The sequence below is a fragment of the Lolium perenne genome, chromosome 2 (genome assembly GCF_019359855.2).
Source record: "Lolium perenne isolate Kyuss_39 chromosome 2, Kyuss_2.0, whole genome shotgun sequence".
In the NCBI taxonomy this organism is placed as follows: Eukaryota; Viridiplantae; Streptophyta; class Magnoliopsida; order Poales; family Poaceae; genus Lolium; species Lolium perenne.
The window spans coordinates 200,505,717-200,528,306 of NC_067245.2; the positions used below are offsets into that span (position 1 = coordinate 200,505,717).

The 22,590-nt window shown below is 42.8% G+C and overlaps 1 long non-coding RNA gene across 1 annotated transcript; it reads right to left on the reverse strand.

Moving 5' to 3' along the window:
- Nucleotides 1-18,086: 18,086 nt before the first annotated feature.
- On the reverse strand, nt 18,087-22,079 carry LOC127330353 (uncharacterized). The gene is made up of 4 exons (XR_007869243.2): nt 21,654-22,079; nt 19,888-19,934; nt 19,575-19,621; nt 18,087-19,129 (listed from the first exon to the last, which is right to left on the reverse strand). It is a non-coding gene; the product is annotated as an uncharacterized lncRNA (long non-coding RNA).
- Nucleotides 22,080-22,590: the final 511 nt, after the last annotated feature.

A 22,590-nucleotide genomic window follows, 5' to 3' on the forward strand; every position in this document is an offset into this window, starting at 1 on the left:
TGTCAACTATGGTCTGGTCTCACGCCACAACTATAGGCTAGCTCCCGCACCAATCACAGATAGCATGGTCATACCGATCGGTCGCATCGATGTCTTTGTTGGCTTCACCGGTTCTACTGAGAGTCTTGGGCCTCATGACCCCGCCCCAACGGATGGACATCCCTCAACAACATTGCCAACCCTACCGCAATAGGGGGGGGGGGGGGGGGGGGTAGCAGTGAAACACTCAAACTGACGCCCTCAATGCTCACATCTGCGATGACGATGTTGGTAGTCCCATCACCAACCTCCCCGCGGGTGGCGGCCATGACAGCGAGATCCACAATGAATCGATCCTCTTCGCCCTGGACTACGATTCGAATGAGGGTTCTACCAGCTGCATCTCACGTGGGACTGCTACACCTGTCGCTTTATTCATGGAAAACCCCATCGACCCGACGATGATGGCTGCCGGCACCGTCACGATGGCCGCCGGCGCATGCACAACTACTGCCGGCGTGGATCACGTCATGAGAGTGAGATTGCAAGAACGAAGGCAAACACTAAAGACGAGGCCGTGTAGCCGCATATGGAGGTTCCAACTCCGACGGCTCGCCGGGACGTCTCCAATGTCAGCCTATCTTTCTTCAGAAAACTGTTCGAGAACCTCGTGGCGGCAGCTAGTCTTATAATTTTTTTATCCCGTGGGGAAATCAATCCGATGTCAGTGCACACGGTTCCGCTCTCATCGACAGGGTCATCGAGCAAGAAGTCCAGGGAGTCGACTAGGAGGGGAGGTTCTAGTGTTGGCTGGCTTCAAGCTAGACAACGTCCTCCAGAAAGGAGGTGGCCAGCCTAGCCACTGTTACAATCCGTCACCCTTCCCTAACGACACGACAATGACTCTCGCTCTTGGTGCTGTGGAAGAATATGTTGGTGTCATCTACATTTCATAAGCTTCTTCCTCTGCGTGTTAGCATGTTCAACCTCCAAGCCAGTTGGCCTCGGCGGAGGCCCTCGCAGGGGCGGATCCAGCCTTTACTCAAATTTCTACCACCTTGTAATATGCCATGCTAAATACTAATTTGCTCCCACTAAATAAAAGTATTTGCACCACTAAGCACATCTTTGCCCCCACTAAAAATCAATCCTGCGTCCGCCCATGGGCCCTCGTGCTTCTACATGGGGAAGGACCCGATCATAATTTTCATTTTTAATCTTGGGTCCTTTTTTGTAACATGAGGAGTTCGCTAGAATTTCTAGTCTTTTCAAAGTCCTCTATGTAACTTGTAACCCACCTATCAGATTTAATGTCACTTCCGGGCCCTTCTAGATCCTTCCCTGTTTTTTTTTAAATCCAAACATCCGCACCTTGCCAACAATGTGGCTATGTCCTTGCACTACTAGAAACCGATATTTTCCCCACGGCCATGAACCTACAGGAAATTAGCATAAACCGTCAGGATAATAATTCCTGTCGGCTGACCGATAGGATAATTCCGCCGGGATTATTTCGATGGGGAAATTAAAAATGCCTGACGGTTGGCTGACAGGAATTATTTCCCTGGCGGGTGTTCCTGATGGTGGCCCACAGAAAATTGTTAGTCCGTCAGGTTTACTAATTTTATTTCTGTGTCAATTGACCCACAGGGAAAAGCCTCTAGGAAAACAAAATCATATGAAAACAAGCCCACAGGATAAATGCTTGTACCGCAAGAGATTGTAGGCTACATGACAATAGACTGCTCACAGGAATATGAGAGTACCGCTAGGAAAAATCATTCAGTGAATACAGGTTCAAGCCAGCTAATGAACTCCACATCATATTCCAGAACGATTCTACAAATAACAATGTAACAGTACACTAAAGGTTGGTGATAGCAGTGCAATGTAACAACAAAATACATGAACTTCAAAGTCATACAGTTTCACGGTCAGCACCATCACCTACATACATAACTTCACTATTTCCCATACATCACTTAACCGAAGTTTATCAAAGACAGTCAAACCACAAAAGATCCAAAATATCATATGAGTGCCAATAACTAGCTGCAGTGCAAGGACACTAGTGAGAACCTCCTCGAGAAGCATAGTTACCATCACCATCTTCATTGTAGACAAAGTCGTTGCTATCACCACAAATGTTCTCACCATCATTGCTGCCTCCATTGTTTCCATGACCAACAAGGCCATCCATAACAGCATCCTCCAAGTCTGTGTTCTCCTACAAAGTCATGTGCACCATGTAACAAATTAAGTATCTTATTAATGTACAGCTCATGCAATAGTAAGCAAAACTAAATTAGCTTAAGGTTCAAAGATGGGAAATGTATTTTGACCTGGGTATGAGCTTGGGTTTGACCTTGTTGGAACCATTCCGGTAGGTCTCTGTCCATCTCAGCAAAAAGCATCTGCGAGAAGAAAGCATATTTATTTGGATTATATAGTAGATGGGCGCGGACGGATACGGCGTCAGGCTTCAGACGGAGTTCCGGCCATGAATGGAGGCGGGAGAAGGAGGCCGAGGGTGGAGGCAGGGGCGGCGCTCGTTGATGGAGGCGGGGGAGGGTGGGAGAGGCGGAGCTGCATGTCGGAGATGGGAGCTATCCGTGCAGGGATATGGTGGCAATCGGCGGTGGAGGGCCTGGAGGCCGGCGACCAGAAATGGAGAGGAGCTAGGCTAAGGGTGGCTGACGTGGGCATTACCCTTCGGGTAACCAACATTGCCCTATCCTGTATTGATTAGTTGGAGGCCCATGAAGACACCTGGAGGCAAGATGGGCCACCTGGACGGCGCACTAGATGAATCCTTGACGGGCAAGACAAGGAAGCGGCCGAACAAGGAAAGATTAGATCTAAAACTGTTGTAAGCCTAGTCGTACTTGGTTAGACCTCTTGAGACCTGGCCTCCTATTTAAAGGCCAAGAAAGGGGCTGCCGAGGGGGAGAATCAATCATAGCAACCGTAGCCACCAGGAAATCTAACGCTAGGTCACTATAGCACTTAGCCTCTCGACGAGATCTCAGCCGAACTATTCGGCACCCCATTGTAACCCATTATTATTATAATAAAGAACAGACAGGCAGGACGTAAGGGTTTTACCTCATGGAAGGCCCCAAACCTGGGTAAATCGCTCTCCCCGCTTGTCTGTGAACCGATATCTCGTGTCAGCTTGCAGGATTCCGCTAACCCTAAGCCCCAAATGGAGGGCATTGCCGAGGAGTACCCTCGACAATTGGCGCCGTCTGTGGGAACCCTGTCGGCACAAGATCGGACATCGGCGGAACCCGTCATGTCATCGGCAGCTTCATCAACACCATCATCGCCTCATCTGGGAAGCCCGATTCGTTTCGGCTCCTACGAATTCACCCCGCACAGCGACTCGTCTCGCTCGACTTTCTCCGATCTACAAGACAACATGGAGATGACCTTCGGGAGCGTCCACTACAACGTCAACTCGGAAGGAATCCTTCGGCTGCTGGAATCGCCCATCTCCAGATCGACGAGCCCAAGCGCATCGTCATCACTCGACCTTTCGGCTGGCCTGGCAAGCCCGTCGAGTTCGCCCGCGCCTTCGACTCCCCGTTCGGCATCCTCCATGTCGGTCGGGTCCGACGATCCCGCGTCCTCGGAGCTAACCTCGTACTACTGCATGAACTGCGACACCAGGCACGGGCTGGGGTCGAGCGACACGCCGTTCATCTGCAATGCCCACTATTCATCGGGAGAGGTCAACATCGACAACATCACCCAAGGAGGCACCCGAAGAGCGGCGCTCCTCCAAGTTTGTGTTGCTAACAGGGGAGACGGAGATCGCACCCCCCGTTCCAGCAGGCGAGCTAGTTTTGAGAACAGCGCCAGCAACAACAACAGCGACCATACCATCGCAGAGGAGGAGTGGGCAGCAGCCAAGGCAGCCGTGCTTAACAATACGCCACTTCCAGCAGGAACCACGGTTGGCACTCTCAATGCTTACCGCTCCATACTGGAGAAAAATCGGGAGCGACTATCCAAGGAGCAAGCCACACTCGAGAGACGCCTATCTGCGGTAGACCGATCCAGTGAGCGACGAAGGGGCTCGCAGGGAAGCGCCTCTCGAAGTACTCATGGAGGAGGCAAACATCGATCAAGAATGTCCAGGCTCTCGGAAGACGATGCTAGAGAAATAACATCAAATCTGACCAAGTCCTTCATGACCACAGACACCGCGGGCATGCCACGACCAAAGACCATCGCGCGAGCAACCGCCAATCTCGCTGCATATCTCATCAATCAGCGCCCTGAAGGTTCCATGGCTCAAGCCCACCGAGGTGCCCTAGAAAGTCTCGCGATATTGGGAGACAATCTGGTCCCAAGAAAGGACAAGACCACGTTGCAAGCTAGTGGCTCGAAACACCATGCGAGAGATGCTCGGGATGAAATTACTCAGAGCAGGATCGACAAAGCAAGGCGGCGACGCGCCGCCAGAGAGGAACACGACAGTGATTCTTCGGATGAGAGCCAGGAGAACGACGGCGAGCTTAGGGGAGCCGATTGTTTAAGCTACAAAATTCGGGAGGCGATGCCACCCAGGAAGTTCAAACCCACCCCGACCGACGCCGCCAAGTACGATGGGCAGCAGGAGCCGAGATCCTGGATAGAGGATTATCTACAGACAGTGATTCTGCAAAAGGGAACCAGATAGCAGCAATGCAGTGCCTGCAACTTTACCTAAAGGACTCAGCGCGAGCCTGGCTAAGAGGTCTGCCAAAGGGTTCCATCAAGTCATGGGACGACCTAGTAGAAGCCTTCGTCGCCAACTTTCAAGCAACGTACAAAAGACCCGTCGGGATCGAAGAGTTACGGCATTGTCAGCAAAAGCAGAAGGAGTCGATGCGCGCATATATCGGGAGATTCACCAAGCTCCTGAACGCTGCAGAAGACGTATCTGTCGACAGAGCAATCGACGCCTTCGGCGATGGCATCCGACGTGAAAGCTATATAGAAGAACTCGGACACAAGAAGGCGAAAACCATAACCAAGTTAATGGAAATTGTCAACAGCTGGGCCGATGGCGAAGACAACGTTCGAAAGCCACGACAGCGCAGCGACGACGAAGATGATGACCAGCCGAAGCATGATTCGGGTGGTCGACGGGATCGTAACAAGAGAAGGAAGAACCGCAGCTATGATGACAACAACTTGGTAGCCGCAGGGTACTCTGATCGGCAGGACGATCGGTACGATGACATGCGAGATGATCGACAGGATGGTAATCGGAACAACTCTGGGAACCGTGGCAACTATAAACCACGACAACAGAGAACCCCCGAACTACCTACGCCGAGCAGATCAACGCCCCCTGCTACTTGCATTCGTATACCGATTCCAAGGATGGTAAAATAAAGTCCAACCACCTGCTCAGGGACTGTCGGCAGTTCATCGATATGCATAAACTCATCCAGCAGGCGGGCCAGCAACAGCTACCACCACCACCACCACCACCACCCCCGCCGCAACACCAGGTCCAGCAAGCTCAACCTCATCAACCCAACGAGGCATTTCCACCACCACGTGGGCAGATGAGTATGATCCACAGGACATGTGCTTCAAGGAGAGAAATGAAGAACCTCACCCGAGAAATCAACCTGGCAGAAAGCATCATGGCGAACATCCCTGAGTATGTCGAGTGGTCGTCTCAGAACATCACGTTCAGCCGAGCGGATCACCCGATGACTATACCAAAACCAGGACACGCTGCCCTAGTGGTCGAAGCGCAGATAGGAGGATTCAAGATGAGCAAAGTCTTCATGGACGGAGGAAGTGGACTCAATCTGATATTCCTTGACACAATCAAGAGTATGGGGATCACCATGAGAATGCTAGAAGAATCAGACACCCGCTTCCATGGGATCCTCCCTACTTCACCAGCGTACTCTCTTGGCAAAGCGTACCTGAACGTCGTCTTTGGCAAACCCGACAATTTCAGGAAGGAAAAGATCGAGTTCGAAGTCGTGAACTGGGAGTCGCAGTATCACGCTATACTCGGGAGACCAGCTTATGTCAAGTTCATGGCTGTACCGCACTACGCATACCTCAAGCTGAAAATGCCTGGAAACAACGGGACAAACATTACAGTCTATGGAAGTTTCTCACGCTCGGACAATTGTGATCGGGACTTTCAGAGGATTGCTGCTAAGTTTGGCCTGAGGCAGGAAATTGCTGACCTTCCGTCGAAGACCTCGTCACGCAGTATTAAGGAAGAAGAACGCGTTAGAGGAGCAAAGAAGAAGTCAGCCGACCTCGCCCTTGAAGCTCTGGCAGTACAAACTTCGGCAGCCCAAGTTTCGGCAGCAAAAGCTTCGGCAGCTGACGATGCAGAAGATATAGGAGGCAGCAAGACACTGACAATCACTGCCCAGATCCCTGGCGAAGTCGACGACGCTTCAAAAAACACCAACACGGTGACCAAGCCAGAAGATGAGAAGAACCCCTTCAATACTTAAGCAATCTACTAGCATTTAGTTTCATTTTCCTTTCCAAACAGGGCTTCCCCTTTTTTCGCCCTTTAGTCCAGCGTTTTTTATTAATAAGAACTCAAGTTTCGATTCCTTGAAAAGCTTTGCAGTTGACCGGAGCACCTAAACCGTATCTTTGTAAACCTTGGCAAACGATGGTCCAACACAGTACGCGGCAAAGGATCGTGCTCCGAAAAATGCCTCTACGAGTGCTACAGGATGCAAAATAAACAAGGACATTAACCCTTCCCTCTGCTATAGGTGCCTCTATGAGCGCCGTAAATAGCAAGAGTCCGGAAGTACACATCAACACAACCCACGTTCGATATTTTGCTTACGGAAATATCAAGGAACAACGGGTTCACCGGCAGTCATTACACCCGAATAATTCGGGAATGGCTGTCGAAGCATACATCAGTTGAAGGCAAAGTTGCGCATACAACGGGATTAGCAAAACCCGCAACACGAGATGATCACTCAAAAGATTTGCCGACCAACGAAATACATACACGACTAAACGAGCAATTAAGATTTGCTCCTTCAAAATTTGCCAACGGCATCAACATGGTAAAAATACATATACATGTAACTACCAAATAATAAACGATCCTAACACTTGGATAAAGTAGTCAAAACATCTATACAAACAACCTTAATTCCTGAAATCACCCTTGCGGAGTGTCTTTTTCTTCAGGTGCCTTCGAATCCTTCTCCAGCTTGTCGACAATCATATTGGCAGGTAGCAAAACCTTCGGATACAGCGTCTTCAAGTCACCAGTTGCATTGCCAATGGACAGTAAATTCGCTGAAGGATAACGCGCAAGCACAAGAGCAAGCGTAAACCTGGCCCCTGCAAAGACCTGAGCTCGCACCAAGTCCCGAATCTTCTTGGTATTCCCAAACTCCGACATCAGAGTTAATAGTGTGGGGGGAACTCTGTTCAGGGGAAACATTGTCCTCCAAACTACCCTCAGGGCCTTGTAGCACTTGTCGAAGAAATGGTGAACCTGTTGGACCCGATCTTGAAATTGTGCAACAGCCGATGCCTTCGACTGCTCTCGCCAGAAAATTTCTTCGGCTGACGACAACTGGGTCAGCGCGTGTACACGCTTGTGAATCCGCTTGTTCTCCTCCGCACGATTCAGAGATATGACTGACAGAGCGATCAATAAAAGATCAGGCAGTACATTTCTGGTGGAAGAGTAATGAATACAAGGGTCAGGGGACTGATGTCTACGCCCCCCTCCTTTTCCTGTAGACAGTGTTGGGCCTCCAAGAGCAGAGGTTTGTAGAACAGCAGCAAGTTTTCCCTTAAGTGGATCACCCAAGGTTTATCGAACTCAGGGAGGAAGAGGTCAAAGATATCCCTCTCATGCAACCCTGCAACCACAAAGCAAGAAGTCTCTTGTGTCCCCAACACACCTAATAGGTGCACTAGTTCGGCGAAGAGATAGTGAAATACAGGTGGTATGAATATATATGAGCAGTAGCAACGGCACCAGAAAAGTGCTTTGCCCAGGACAGTAAACAAGCAGTAGTAACGCAGCAGTAGTAACGCAGTAAAACAGTAAACAAGCAGCGATAGCAGTATTTAGGAACAAGGCCTAGGGATTAGACTTTCACTAGTGGACACTCTCAACTTTGATCACATAACAGAATAGATAAATGCATACTCTACACTCTCTTGTTGGATGATGAACACCATTGCGTAGGATTACACAAACCCTCAATGCCGGAGTTAACAAGCTCCACAATTCAATGTTCATATTTAAATAACCTTAGAGTGCATGAAAGATCAACACGACTAAACCAAGTACTAACATAGCATGCACACTGTCACCTTCACACTATGTAGGAGGAATAGATCACATCAATACCATCATAGCAATAGTTAACTTCATAATCTACAAGAGATCATAATCATAGCATACGCCAAGTACTAACACGGATGCACACACTGTCACCATTACACCGTGCAGGAGGAATAAACTACTTTAATAACATCACTAGAGTAGCACATAGATGAATTGTGATACAAAACACATTGCAATCATAAAGAGATATAAATAAGCACTTCACTATGCCATTCATAACAGTGAATAAGTATTCTGTGAAATATAGCCTAAGAGACCCACACGGTGCACACACTGTCACCTTTACACACGTGGGACAAGGAGTCTCCGGAGATCACATAAGTAAAATTCACTTGACTAGCATAACGACATCTAGATTACAAGCATCATCATATGAATCTCAATCATGTAAGGTAGCTCATGAGATTATTGTATTGAAGTACATAGGAGAGAGATGAACCACATAGCTACCGGTACAGCCCCGAGTCTAGATGGAGAACTACTCCCTCCTCATGGGAGACAGCGGCGTTGATGAAGATGGCGGTGGTGTCGATGGAGGAGCCTTCCGGGGGCACTTCCCCGTCCCGGCGGTGTGCCGGAACAGAGAGTCCTGTCCCCCAGATCTTGGCTTCGCGATGGCGGCGGCTCTGGAAGGTTTCTCGTACCGTGGCTTTTCCGTATCGAGGTTTTAGGTCCAGGGGCTTTATATAGGCGAAGAGGCGGCGTCAGAAGGTCGAAGGGGCGCCGACACTATAGGGGGGCGCGGGCCCCCCCTTGGCCGCGTCGGCCTAGGGTTTGGTGGGCCTGTGCCCCCTCTCTGGCGGTTCTCGTGTGTTCTGGATGCTTCCGGGCAAAATAGGAACCTGGGCGCTGATTTCGTCCAATTCCGAGAATATTTCGTTACTAGGATTTCTGAAACCAAAAACAGCAGAAAACAGCAACTGGCACTTCGGCATCTTTTTAATAGGTTAGTTCCAGAAAATGCACGAATATGACATAAAGTGTGCATAAAACATGTAGATATCATCAATAATGTGGCATGGAACATAAGAAATTATCGATACGTCGGAGACGTATCAGCATCCCCAAGCTTAGTTTCTGCTCGTCCCGAGCAGGTAAACGATAACAAAGATAATTTCTGAAGTGACATGCCATCATAAACTTGATCATACTATTGTAAACACATGTAATGAATGCAGCAATCCAAGACAATAGTAATGACATGGGTAAACAAATGAATCATAAAGCAAAGACTTTCATGAATAGTACTTCAAGACAAGCATCAATAAGTCTTGCATAAGAGTTAACTCATAAAGCAATAAATCAAAGTAAAGGTATTGAAGCAACACAAAGGAAGATTAAGTTTCAGCGGTTGCTTTCAACTTATAACATGTATATCTCATGGATATTGTCAACATAGAGTAATATAATAAGTGCAATATGCAAGTATGTAGGAATCAATGCACAGTTCACACAAGTGTTTGCTTCTTGAGGTGGAGAGAAATAGGTGAACTGACTCAACAATGAAAGTAAAAAAGAATGGTCCTTCAAAGAGGAAAAGCATCGATTGCTATATTTGTGCTAGAGCTTTGATTTTGAAAACATGAAACAATTTTGTCAACGGTAGTAATAAAGCATATGAGTTATGTAAATTATATCTTACAAGTTGCAAGCCTCATGCATAGTATACTAATAGTGCCCGCACCTTGTCCTAATTAGCTCGGATTACCTGGATTATCATCGCAATGCACATGTTTTAACCAAGTGTCACAAAGGGGTACCTCTATGCCGCCTGTACAAAGGTCTAAGGAGAAAGCTCGCATCGGATTTCTCGCTATTGATTATTCTCAACTTAGACATCCATACCGGGACAACATAGACAACAGATAATGGACTCCTCTTATATGCATAAGCATGTAGCAACAATTAATTTTCTCATATGAGATTGAGGATATTTGTCCAAAACTGAAACTTCCACCATGGATCATGGCTTTAGTTAGCGGCCCAATGTTCTTCTCTAACAATATGCACGCTCTAACCATAAGGTGGTAGATCGCCCTTACTTCAGACAAGACGAACATGCATAGCAACTCACATGATATTCAACAAAGAGTAGTTGATGGCGTCCCCAGGAACATGGTTATCGCACAACAAGCAACTTAATAAGAGATAAAGTGCATAAGTACATATTCAATACCACAATAGTTTTTAAGCTATTTGTCCCATGAGCTATATATTGTAAAGGTGAAGAATGGAAATTTAAAGGTAGCACTCAAGCAATTTACTTTGGAATGGCGGAGAAATACCATGTAGTAGGTAGGTATGGTGGACACAAATGGCATAGTGGTTGGCTCAAGTATTTTGGATGCATGAGAAGTATTCCCTCTCGATACAAGGTTTAGGCTAGCAAGGCTATTTGAAACAAACACAAGGATGAACCGGTGCAGCAAAACTCACATAAAAGACATATTGTAAACATTATAAGACTCTACACCGTCTTCCTTGTTGTTCAAACTCAATACTAGAAATTATCTAGACCTTAGAGAGACTAAATATGCAAACCAAATTTTAGCATGCTCTATGTATTTCTTCATTAATAAGTGCAAAGTATATGATGCAAGAGCTTAAACATGAGCACAAAAATTGCCAAGTATCACATTATCCAAGACATTTTAGCAACTACTACATGTATCATTTTCCAATTCCAACCATATAACAATTTAACGAAGAAGAAACTTCGCCATGAATACTATGAGTAAAGCCTAAGGACATACTTGTCCATATGCTACAGCGGAGCGTGTCTCTCTCCCACACAAAGAATGCTAGGATCCATTTTATTCAAACAAAACAAAAACAAAAACAAACCGACGCTCCAAGAAAAGCACATAAGATGTGATGGAATAAAAATATAGTTTCAGGGGAGGAACCTGATAATGTTGTCGATGAAGAAGGGGATGCCTTGGGCATCCCCAAGCTTAGACGCTTGAGTCTTCTTGATATATGCAGGGGTGAACCACCGGGGCATCCCCAAGCTTAGAGCTTTCACTCTTCTTGATCATATTGTATCATCCTCCTCTCTTGACCCTTGAAAACTTCCTCCACACCAAACTCGAAACAACTCATTAGAGGGTTAGTGCATAATCAAAAATTCACATGTTCAGAGGTGACACAATCATTCTTAACACTTCTGGACATTGCCTAAAGCTAATGGAAGTCAATGGAACAAAGAAATCCATCCCACATAGCAAAAGAAGCAATGCGAAATAAAAGGCAGAATCTGTCAAAACAGAACAGTTCGTATTGACGAATTTTATTGAGGCACCAGACTTGCTCAAATGAAAATGCTCAAATTGAATGAAAGTTGCGTACATATCTGAGGATCACTCACGTAAATTGGCATAATTTTCTGAGTTACCTACAGAGAATTTTGCCCAGATTCGTGACAGCAAAGAAATCTGTTTCTGCGCAGTAATCCAAATCTAGTATGAACCTTACTATCAACGACTTTACTTGGCACAACAAAATACAAAACTAAGATAAGGAGAGGTTGCTACAGTAGTAAACAACTTACAAGACACAAATATAAAACAAGTACTGTAGCAAAATAACACATGGGTTATCTCCCAAGAAGTTCTTTCTTTATAGCCATTAAGATGGGCTCAGCAGTTTTAATGATGCACTCGCAAGAAATAGTATTTGAAGCAAAAGAGAGCATCAAGAGGCAAATTCAAAACACATTTAAACCTAACATGCTTCCTATGCATAGGAATCTTGTAAATAAACAAGTTCATGAAGAGCAAAGTGACAAGCACAGGAAGATAAAACAAGTGTAGCTTCAAAAATTTCAGCATATAGAGAGGCATTTTAGTAACATGAAAATTTCTACAACCATATTTTTCTCTCTCATAATAACTTTCAGTAGCAACATGAGCAAACTCAACAATATAACTATCACATAAAGCATTCTTATCATGAGTCTCATGCATAAAATTATTACTCTCCACATAAGCATAATCAATTTTATTAGTTGTAGTGGGAGCAAATTCAACAAAGTAGCTATCAAATATAGGAGGCATATTGTAATCATAATCAAATTTATCCTCCATAACAGGCGGCAACAAAAGACTACTATCATTATAATCATCATAAATAGGAGGCAAAGTATCATCAAAGTAAATTTTCTCCTCCACGCCCGGGGGACTAAAAAGATCATGCTCATCAAAGCCAGCTTCCCCAAGCTTAGAATTTTCCATAGCATTAGCAACAATAGTGTTCAAAGCATTCATATTAATAACATTCCCATTAGCATGCATATAAAGTTCCATGGGTTTTTTAATTCTCTCTTCAAACACATCATGTCCTAATTCAAGATAAAGTTCATAAAGATCTCTCATATTTTTGTTGTTTTCCATTATGCCTAACTAGTGTAAACAAGAAACAAAAAGATGCAATTGCAGGATCTAAAGGAAATAGCTTCGAGCACAAACACAATGGCGCCAGAAAAGTACTGTTACCTGGAACCGAAGTATGAGTGCCTTTTACCTTTCCTCCCCGGCAACGGCGCCAGAAAATAGCTTGATGTCTACGCCCCCTCCTTTTCCTGTAGACAGTGTTGGGCCTCCAAGAGCAGAGGTTTGTAGAACAGCAGCAAGTTTTCCCTTAAGTGGATCACCCAAGGTTTATCGAACTCAGGGAGGAAGAGGTCAAAGATATCCCTCTCATGCAACCCTGCAACCACAAAGCAAGAAGTCTCTTGTGTCCCCAACACACCTAATAGGTGCACTAGTTCGGCGAAGAGATAGTGAAATACAGGTGGTATGAATATATATGAGCAGTAGCAACGGCACCAGAAAAGTGCTTTGCCCAGGACAGTAAACAAGCAGTAGTAACGCAGCAGTAGTAACGCAGTAAAACAGTAAACAAGCAGCGATAGCAGTATTTAGGAACAAGGCCTAGGGATTAGACTTTCACTAGTGGACACTCTCAACTTTGATCACATAACAGAATAGATAAATGCATACTCTACACTCTCTTGTTGGATGATGAACACCATTGCGTAGGATTACACGAACCCTCAATGCCGGAGTTAACAAGCTCCACAATTCAATGTTCATATTTAAATAACCTTAGAGTGCATGAAAGATCAACACGACTAAACCAAGTACTAACATAGCATGCACACTGTCACCTTCACACTATGTAGGAGGAATAGATCACATCAATACCATCATAGCAATAGTTAACTTCATAATCTACAAGAGATCATAATCATAGCCTACGCCAAGTACTAACACGGATGCACACACTGTCACCATTACACCGTGCAGGAGGAATAAACTACTTTAATAACATCACTAGAGTAGCACATAGATAAATTGTGATACAAAACACATTGCAATCATAAAGAGATATAAATAAGCACTTCACTATGCCATTCATAACAGTGAATAAGTATTCTGTGAAATATAGCCTAAGAGACCCACACGGTGCACACACTGTCACCTTTACACACGTGGGACAAGGAGTCTCCGGAGATCACATAAGTAAAATTCACTTGACTAGCATAACGACATCTAGATTACAAGCATCATCATATGAATCTCAATCATGTAAGGCAGCTCATGAGATTATTGTATTGAAGTACATAGGAGAGAGATGAACCACATAGCTACCGGTACAGCCCCGAGCCTCGATGGAGAACTACTCCCTCCTCATGGGAGACAGCGGCGTTGATGAAGATGGCGGTGGTGTCGATGGAGGAGCCTTCCGGGGGCACTTCCCCGTCCCGGCGGCGTGCCGGAACAGAGAGTCCTGTCCCCCAGATCTTGGCTTCGCGATGGCGGCTGCTCTGGAAGGTTTCTCGTACCATGGCTTTTCCGTATCGAGGTTTTAGGTCCAGGGGCTTTATATAGGCGAAGAGGCGGCGTCAGAAGGTCGAAGGGGCGCCGACACTATAGGGGGGCGCGGGCCCCCCCTTGGCCGCGCCGGCCTAGGGTTTGGTGGGCCTGTGCCCCCTCTCTGGCGGTTCTCGTGTGTTCTGGATGCTTCCGGGCAAAATAGGAACCTGGGCGCTGATTTCGTCCAATTCCGAGAATATTTCGTTACTAGGATTTCTGAAACCAAAAACAGCAGAAAAAACAGAATCGGCACTTCGGCATCTTGTTAATAGGTTAGTTCCAGAAAATGCACGAATATGACATAAAGTGTGCATAAAACATGTAGATATCATCAATAATGTGGCATGGAACATAAGAAATTATCGATACGTCGGAGACGTATCAGCATCCCCAAGCTTAGTTTCTGCTCGTCTCGAGCAGGTAAACGATAACAAAGATAATTTCTGAAGTGACATGCCATCATAAACTTGATCATACTATTGTAAACACATGTAATGAATGCAGCAATCCAAGACAATAGTAATGACATGGGTAAACAAATGAATCATAAAGCAAAGACTTTTCATGAATAGTACTTCAAGACAAGCATCAATAAGTCTTGCATAAGAGTTAACTCATAAAGCAATAAATCAAAGTAAAGGTATTGAAGCAACACAAAGGAAGATTAAGTTTCAGCGGTTGCTTTCAACTTATAACATGTATATCTCATGGATATTGTCAACATAGAGTAATATAATAAGTGCAATATGCAAGTATGTAGGAATCAATGCACAGTTCACACAAGTGTTTGCTTCTTGAGGTGGAGAGAAATAGGTGAACTGACTCAACAATGAAAGTAAAAAGAATGGTCCTTCAAAGAGGAAAAGCATCGATTGCTATATTTGTGCTAGAGCTTTGATTTTGAAAACATGAAACAATTTTGTCAACGGTAGTAATAAAGCATATGAGTTATGTAAATTATATCTTACAAGTTGCAAGCCTCATGCATAGTATACTAATAGTGCCCGCACCTTGTCGTAATTAGCTCGGATTACCTGGATTATCATCGCAATGCACATGTTTTAACCAAGTGTCACAAAGGGGTACCTCTATGCCGCCTGTACAAAGGTCTAAGGAGAAAGCTCGCATCGGATTTCTCGCTATTGATTATTCTCAACTTAGACATCCATACCGGGACAACATAGACAACAGATAATGGACTCCTCTTATATGCATAAGCATGTAGCAACAATTAATTTTCTCATATGAGATTGAGGATATTTGTCCAAAACTGAAACTTCCACCATGGATCATGGCTTTAGTTAGCGGCCCAATGTTCTTCTCTAACAATATGCACGCTCTAACCATAAGGTGGTAGATCGCCCTTACTTCAGACAAGACGAACATGCATAGCAACTCACATGATATTCAACAAAGAGTAGTTGATGGCGTCCCCAGGAACATGGTTATCGCACAACAAGCAACTTAATAAGAGATAAAGTGCATAAGTACATATTCAATACCACAATAGTTTTTAAGCTATTTGTCCCATGAGCTATATATTGTAAAGGTGAAGAATGGAAATTTAAAGGTAGCACTCAAGCAATTTACTTTGGAATGGCGGAGAAATACCATGTAGTAGGTAGGTATGGTGGACACAAATGGCATAGTGGTTGGCTCAAGTATTTTGGATGCATGAGAAGTATTCCCTCTCGATACAAGGTTTAGGCTAGCAAGGCTATTTGAAACAAACACAAGGATGAACCGGTGCAGCAAAACTCACATAAAAGACATATTGTAAACATTATAAGACTCTACACCGTCTTCCTTGTTGTTCAAACTCAATACTAGAAATTATCTAGACCTTAGAGAGACTAAATATGCAAACCAAATTTTAGCATGCTCTATGTATTTCTTCATTAATAAGTGCAAAGTATATGATGCAAGAGCTTAAACATGAGCACAATAATTACCAAGTATCACATTATCCAAGACATTTTAGCAACTACTACATGTATCATTTTCCAATTCCAACCATATAACAATTTAACGAAGAAGAAACTTCGCCATGAATACTATGAGTAAAGCCTAAGGACATACTTGTCCATATGCTACAGCGGAGCGTGTCTCTCTCCCACACAAAGAATGCTAGGATCCATTTTATTCAAACAAAACAAAAACAAACCGACGCTCCAAGAAAAGCACATAAGATGTGATGGAATAAAAATATAGTTTCAGGGAAGGAACCTGATAATGTTGTCGATGAAGAAGGGGATGCCTTGGGCATCCCCAAGCTTAGACGCTTGAGTCTTCTTGATATATGCAGGGGTGAACCACCGGGGCATCCCCAAGCTTAGAGCTTTCACTCTTCTTGATCATATTGTATCATCCTCCTCTCTTGACCCTTGAAAACTTCCTCCACACCAAACTCGAAACAACTTATTAGAGGGTTAGTGCATAATCAAAAATTCACATGTTCAGAGGTGACACAATCATTCTTAACACTTCTGGACATTGCCTAAAGCTAATGGAAGTCAATGGAACAAAGAAATCCATCCCACATAGCAAAAGAAGCAATGCGAAATAAAAGGCAGAATCTGTCAAAACAGAACAGTTCGTATTGACGAATTTTATTGAGGCACCAGACTTGCTCAAATGAAAATGCTCAAATTGAATCAAAGTTGCGTACATATCTGAGGATCACTCACGTAAATTGGCATAATTTTCTGAGTTACCTACAGAGAATTTTTCCCAGATTCATGACAGCAAAAAAATCTGTTTCTGCGCAGTAATCCAAATCTAGTATGAACCTTACTATCAACGACTTTACTTGGCACAACAAAACACAAAACTAAGATAAGGAGAGGTTGCTACAGTAGTAAAAAACTTACAAGACACAAATATAAAACAAGTACTGTAGCAAAATAACACATGGGTTATCTCCCAAGAAGTTCTTTCTTTATAGCCATTAAGATGGGCTCAGCAGTTTTAATGATGCACTCGCAAGAAATAGTATTTAAAGCAAAAGAGAGCATCAAGAGGCAAATTCAAAACACATTTAAGCCTAACATGCTTCCTATGCATAGGAATCTTGTAAATAAACAAGTTCATGAAGAGCAAAGTGACAAGCACAGGAAGATAAAACAAGTGTAGCTTCAAAAATTTCAGCACATAGAGAGGCATTTTAGTAACATGAAAATTTCTACAACCATATTTTTCTCTCTCATAATAACTTTCAGTAGCAACATGAGCAAACTCAACAATATAACTATCACATAAAGCATTCTTATCATGAGTCTCATGCATAAAATTATTACTCTCCACATAAGCATAATCAATTTTATTAGTTGTAGTGGGAGCAAATTCAACAAAGTAGCTATCAAATATAGGAGGCATATTGTAATCATAATCAAATTTATCCTCCATAACAGGCGGCAACAAAAGACTACTATCATTATAATCATCATAAATAGGAGGCAAAGTATCATCAAAGTAAATTTTCTCCTCCATGCCCGGGGGACTAAAAAGATCATGCTCATCAAAGCCAGCTTCCCCAAGCTTAGAATTTTCCATAGCATTAGCAACAATAGTGTTCAAAGCATTCATATTAATAACATTCCCATTAGCATGCATATAAAGTTCCATGGGTTTTTTAATTCTCTCTTCAAACACATCATGTCCTAATCTATTATATATTAAAAGTACATTACGGGTTAACTAGAAAAAATGATTTATAATAGAAATTACCACAAAAATCAGAAACATCTGACCGTCAATTTACTAGCTCATCAAACCACAACCAACAGATTATAGAGATAATTTATTGACAACAGAGTTAAAAGAAATTACCCACCAATGCCATAACTTAAGTTTCCGGTACCTTTTCAATCTTATTGGATCAATGAATGATGCGTTCTTCTCTAAAAAAAGCAATAGCGTGTGCCCTAAAGCAAAATATCAAGGCAACGTCCTCCTCTCATCCTCATGCCGCCGTCATCTTCTCTAATGTGTCGTTATGGATCCTCACACTTAGGTTTGCACGTGCATCTAGATCTGCAACTATCAAATCTGTGGATTGAGATGATCCGATCGTGCAAGCAGTCTAGCACCAGAAGCCAGATGATCTGGGCGATTGAGATGATCCGGTCGTGCAGCACCGGAGCGAAACGATCCAGCGACCAGTGACTGAACAAGTACACGTATTCTGGTATTGTACTCATATACTTTCCTGGCATCTAATCCTCACGCTCATCTTTATGCATGTGTTCCGATAAGATCGGCTGAAGATACAACAAGCTTCTAAGTTATGAATAAATTCCTGCGCCGAAGCCGCTGAAGTTGTCAGCAACCTCAATGAGGCACCCCTTCAAGTCTGCGTTAGTATGCTGGCCTGTGAATCTCAACCGCAGTAGTTCGGCAAGTGAAATCGCTGGCTTAATATACAGGTATTGATTTTCAAAAGACAAGGGGGAGACGGCAAGACTCCAAAGCGACAAAACATAGTTTTCATCCAGGTCATTGCTACTCCCTCCAAGCTCCTGCTTTGTAATCAGGTGCATCACAATCCTTTGCCGTCGAGCAGTGCCATGCTAACCAGCGGGAGCAAAACAAAAATGCTGATGATTACTTGGAGTAAGGCGTGCATAAGTGATTTGAACCAGCTGCGGCTGCCGAAGAAGACCAATAACGCGCCTTAGCAAGCAGAAGCAGACTCCCTCCAACTTCTTGCTTTGTAATCAAGTGCACCACAATCCTTTGCCGGTGAGCAGTGCCGTGCTAACCAGCAAGAGTAAAACAAAAAGGCTGACGATTACTTCGAGTAAGGCGTGCATAAGTGATTTGACTGAGCGCCGAAGAAGACCAATGGCGCGCCTCAGCAAGCAGAAGCAGCTAACATTTGTTCTGTGTTCTGTAGTCATCCCTATAAAGACGTCAAATCATATTTCAGCCAAGAGTATTAGTTTGAAATTTGGATGACCTTCTACTTAATAACGGTTAATCTCTTCCCAGAATATGCTAGGGGCAAGCAGACAATGAGCAGCTTCAACTTTTTTTGACAGGTGCAGCTTCAATTTCTGTCTCTATGAGTTTTGCACTACAGTATTAATCTCTACCAAAGTAACAGTTGTCAGTTAATTCATCCTGCATCTGGAGGTAACAAATTATTAAATATTAGTAGCTAGGAAGTTTTTCCACAGGGATTTGTTTGCCTTCTGTAATTCAGTGTGATTTCTCTTTTCATGGTCGTTTCCTGTTGGCTCTAGCCTCTAGAGACATCTAACAATATTCTGTCCAAAGTGTTACTATTTTCTCTTCATTTGTAGGTTTTATTCTACAACCAAGATACAAGTATAAGAATAACATACCATGGTTTTATTGGGGGCGTGAGCACTCTGGAGTCTGGACTTTGGACCTGCCAAATTAACTTCCTTGTCATTTAATTGCTTCTTCACTAGGTATAAAATACCACCACGCATGTCCATTCAATTGATTATGGTTGCTATCACATTAGCTTTGTTTCAAGATAAAATATGATAGCTAAGTTGTTATCTATGGTGTTCTTTGTCCTCTGATATCTCCTAGCAAAATAATAGTGTGATCATACAACAAACTAAAATAGGGAAGCCAAAATATGTGTGTGTGTTTGCACTATGTGTTTTACATATAATGATGACGTACCATGGTTTTATTGGGGACGTGAGGACTCTGGAGTCTGGACTTTGGACCTGCCAATGAACATCCTTGTCATTCAATTACTTCTTCACTAGGTATAAAATACCACCATGCATGTCCATTCAACTGATTATGGTTGCTAGAGTCATCACGTTTGCGTTGTTTCAAGATAAAATATCATAGATAAAATGTCATCTATGGTGTTCTTTGTCCTCTGATAACTCCTACCAAAATAATAGTGTGGTCATACAACGATCTAAAATAGGGAAATATGTGCGTGTGATTACAACTATGTGTTTTACAATTAAATACAAGTATAATATTATTTAAAATTCTCATTTTGTTTTCCACCCCTAAATTCAAAATTAAATAGCACACTATATATTATTTTTCTTATAATGCCACAGTGTGATATATATTGTTTACAAGGTTGGAGAAGAAACATTAAAATATATGGTGGACATACGATTGCAAACACATATATTGTTACTTCCAATGTAATGTTCTCAATTTGTATACAATAATGTTATTACTAACATATAAATTTATACGCGTGTATGAAATAACTCAAAACAGGCTAATAAGCAGTATATATTCATGACTATATCCAAATAAGTCACTTATGATAGATCATCGTATAAGCCAGGTCTTAGGAAATTTCTTTAAAGTGGACATGTTACTTTTAAATATATCAGTCCTGACTGAACATGGATCAATAAGCACGTAAATAAGTGTTGATTGGTACAACGAAGGTTTGAGGGCATTTGTCGGCCATTTATTTATTCTAAAAAACTGTATTCATAAAATATGTATCCAATTGCATATTTGAGCAAGAATCTCGGTACAAACCTCCTTTTTTTTGTGCGAGAAGGATAGAGATAGAGATATGCAGACATGATGTTTTTTTAATAACATACAATTCTAATCACATCAGATGTTTAAAGCTTCAGGGTTCTATTATATTGTATAGTACAATTGCACAGGTCAACCAGAACATTTTTTTTATATCCTTCTTTAATTTGTCCGCCTTCACAAGAATTATAACCATAGAGATATCGATGACATGTGCAAGGAAGAAAGGGACAAACATATAAAATAGATGTACACATGTGATTTTGCCGGTACATAGATAAATATTTATGTAGCAATATCTAAATGGTAAAATATTAAAACTAATAACAAAGAAAACTAACACTCCTTCATTTAGTAAGATTTACGTGGATGAAGGGGGCTAATACTGCCAATGCCGGTCCCAACTCCCAAGCCCAGAAAAAAGTAGAGGAGCAGTTTGTGACTAACAAAAACAACCTTACAATATGTGTTTCATAAGTAAGTTAGATGACAAAGTATTGAAATGGACACCTGCTGAAACTGTAAACATACCACTGGACCTCTGACAAGAATAACTATTATTAAGAACCTGTATCTTTATATATGGTATGAGCAAAACAAAAACAATACTAAATAGACCTGCTAATGCTATGACTGTAGAAATCATTTACTTTTCGAAATAACTTGATTGAAATCCAGAACAAAAATTGATGAAGCTAAAAACTCATCGTCACTTCCACATAAGTAAGAAGAAACTGTATACAAAGGCATAGCAAAAAATGATATCACTCATAATGGAAACACCTAGCCGAGGTTGTAGGACAGTGGATGTAGATAGTTATGCGATCAATCTTTACTGGTCCCAAGTATTTTCTATTCCTTCATGTTCTAGATCAAAGAAAGATACGATCAGAGTTTTAAGAAGAGAGAGATTGGCTTACATAAATCAGTGGCTACAGAGAAGGCTGAAAGTAGTTCCCATCGTACAGATCGTTCCAACTTCGGCCGTGGCATCCGGCCGACTCGAAATCAGCACTATGAAGCGATTCCCCATGTTTCCCTATGCACATTCGATGAATCAGGACATGGATGGTTTCCAGATCGAAGTGCAAGAAGTTCTCTATCTTCTCCAAGTACACGACCGGCAACCTTCGCGCACTCTTCTACATCCGCCATCGTCCTCCAACAGCAGCACCTCACACTCCATTTGTGGGATCAATTTGTGGGTGAGGGAAATCATTGGTGCTCTGATTTCGGTGGATTCGTGCGGGGAGCGTAGCTAGACAAGTAGAATTGGTGGATTACGGGAGCGGACTCAGCGGAGACAACTAGATTTGGTGGATTACTGGGAGCAGAGGCAATTAGAAAAAGAGAAGTGGAACGCCGAGAAATGGGGAAAATGAAGGGTGTTAAAGAAAATTATACTGGAGTATTAATTTTTTTCTTACAAGCCACTTAATATAAAAAACAAGATAAGCACTGCACGGGACCCACTAACTCATAAAACGTAAAAGTGCAAGTGACTTTATTCAAAACATAAAAAAAACTAATATCCATTATCCATAGATGTCGATTAAAAAAAGGCAATTGTACAAGATCAATTGAGTAGTAATTCACCCATATACATTGTTTTAGATATATATTCCAATAATAACAACTAACCAAAGGTATTTTAAGGACAATATATATTCATAGAAAATTATACTTAAAAATGAATAAAAAGTAATGTCTGTAATAAATTGTTAATGGCATCCTACAATTTGATTGAATTCCAATTTATTATTAGTACTCTAATTGTATTAGAAATTATAATGAACCATCAAGATGTCGCCCGCGCATGTGCGCGGGCCACTGTGCTAGTTCAAGATAAAGTTCATA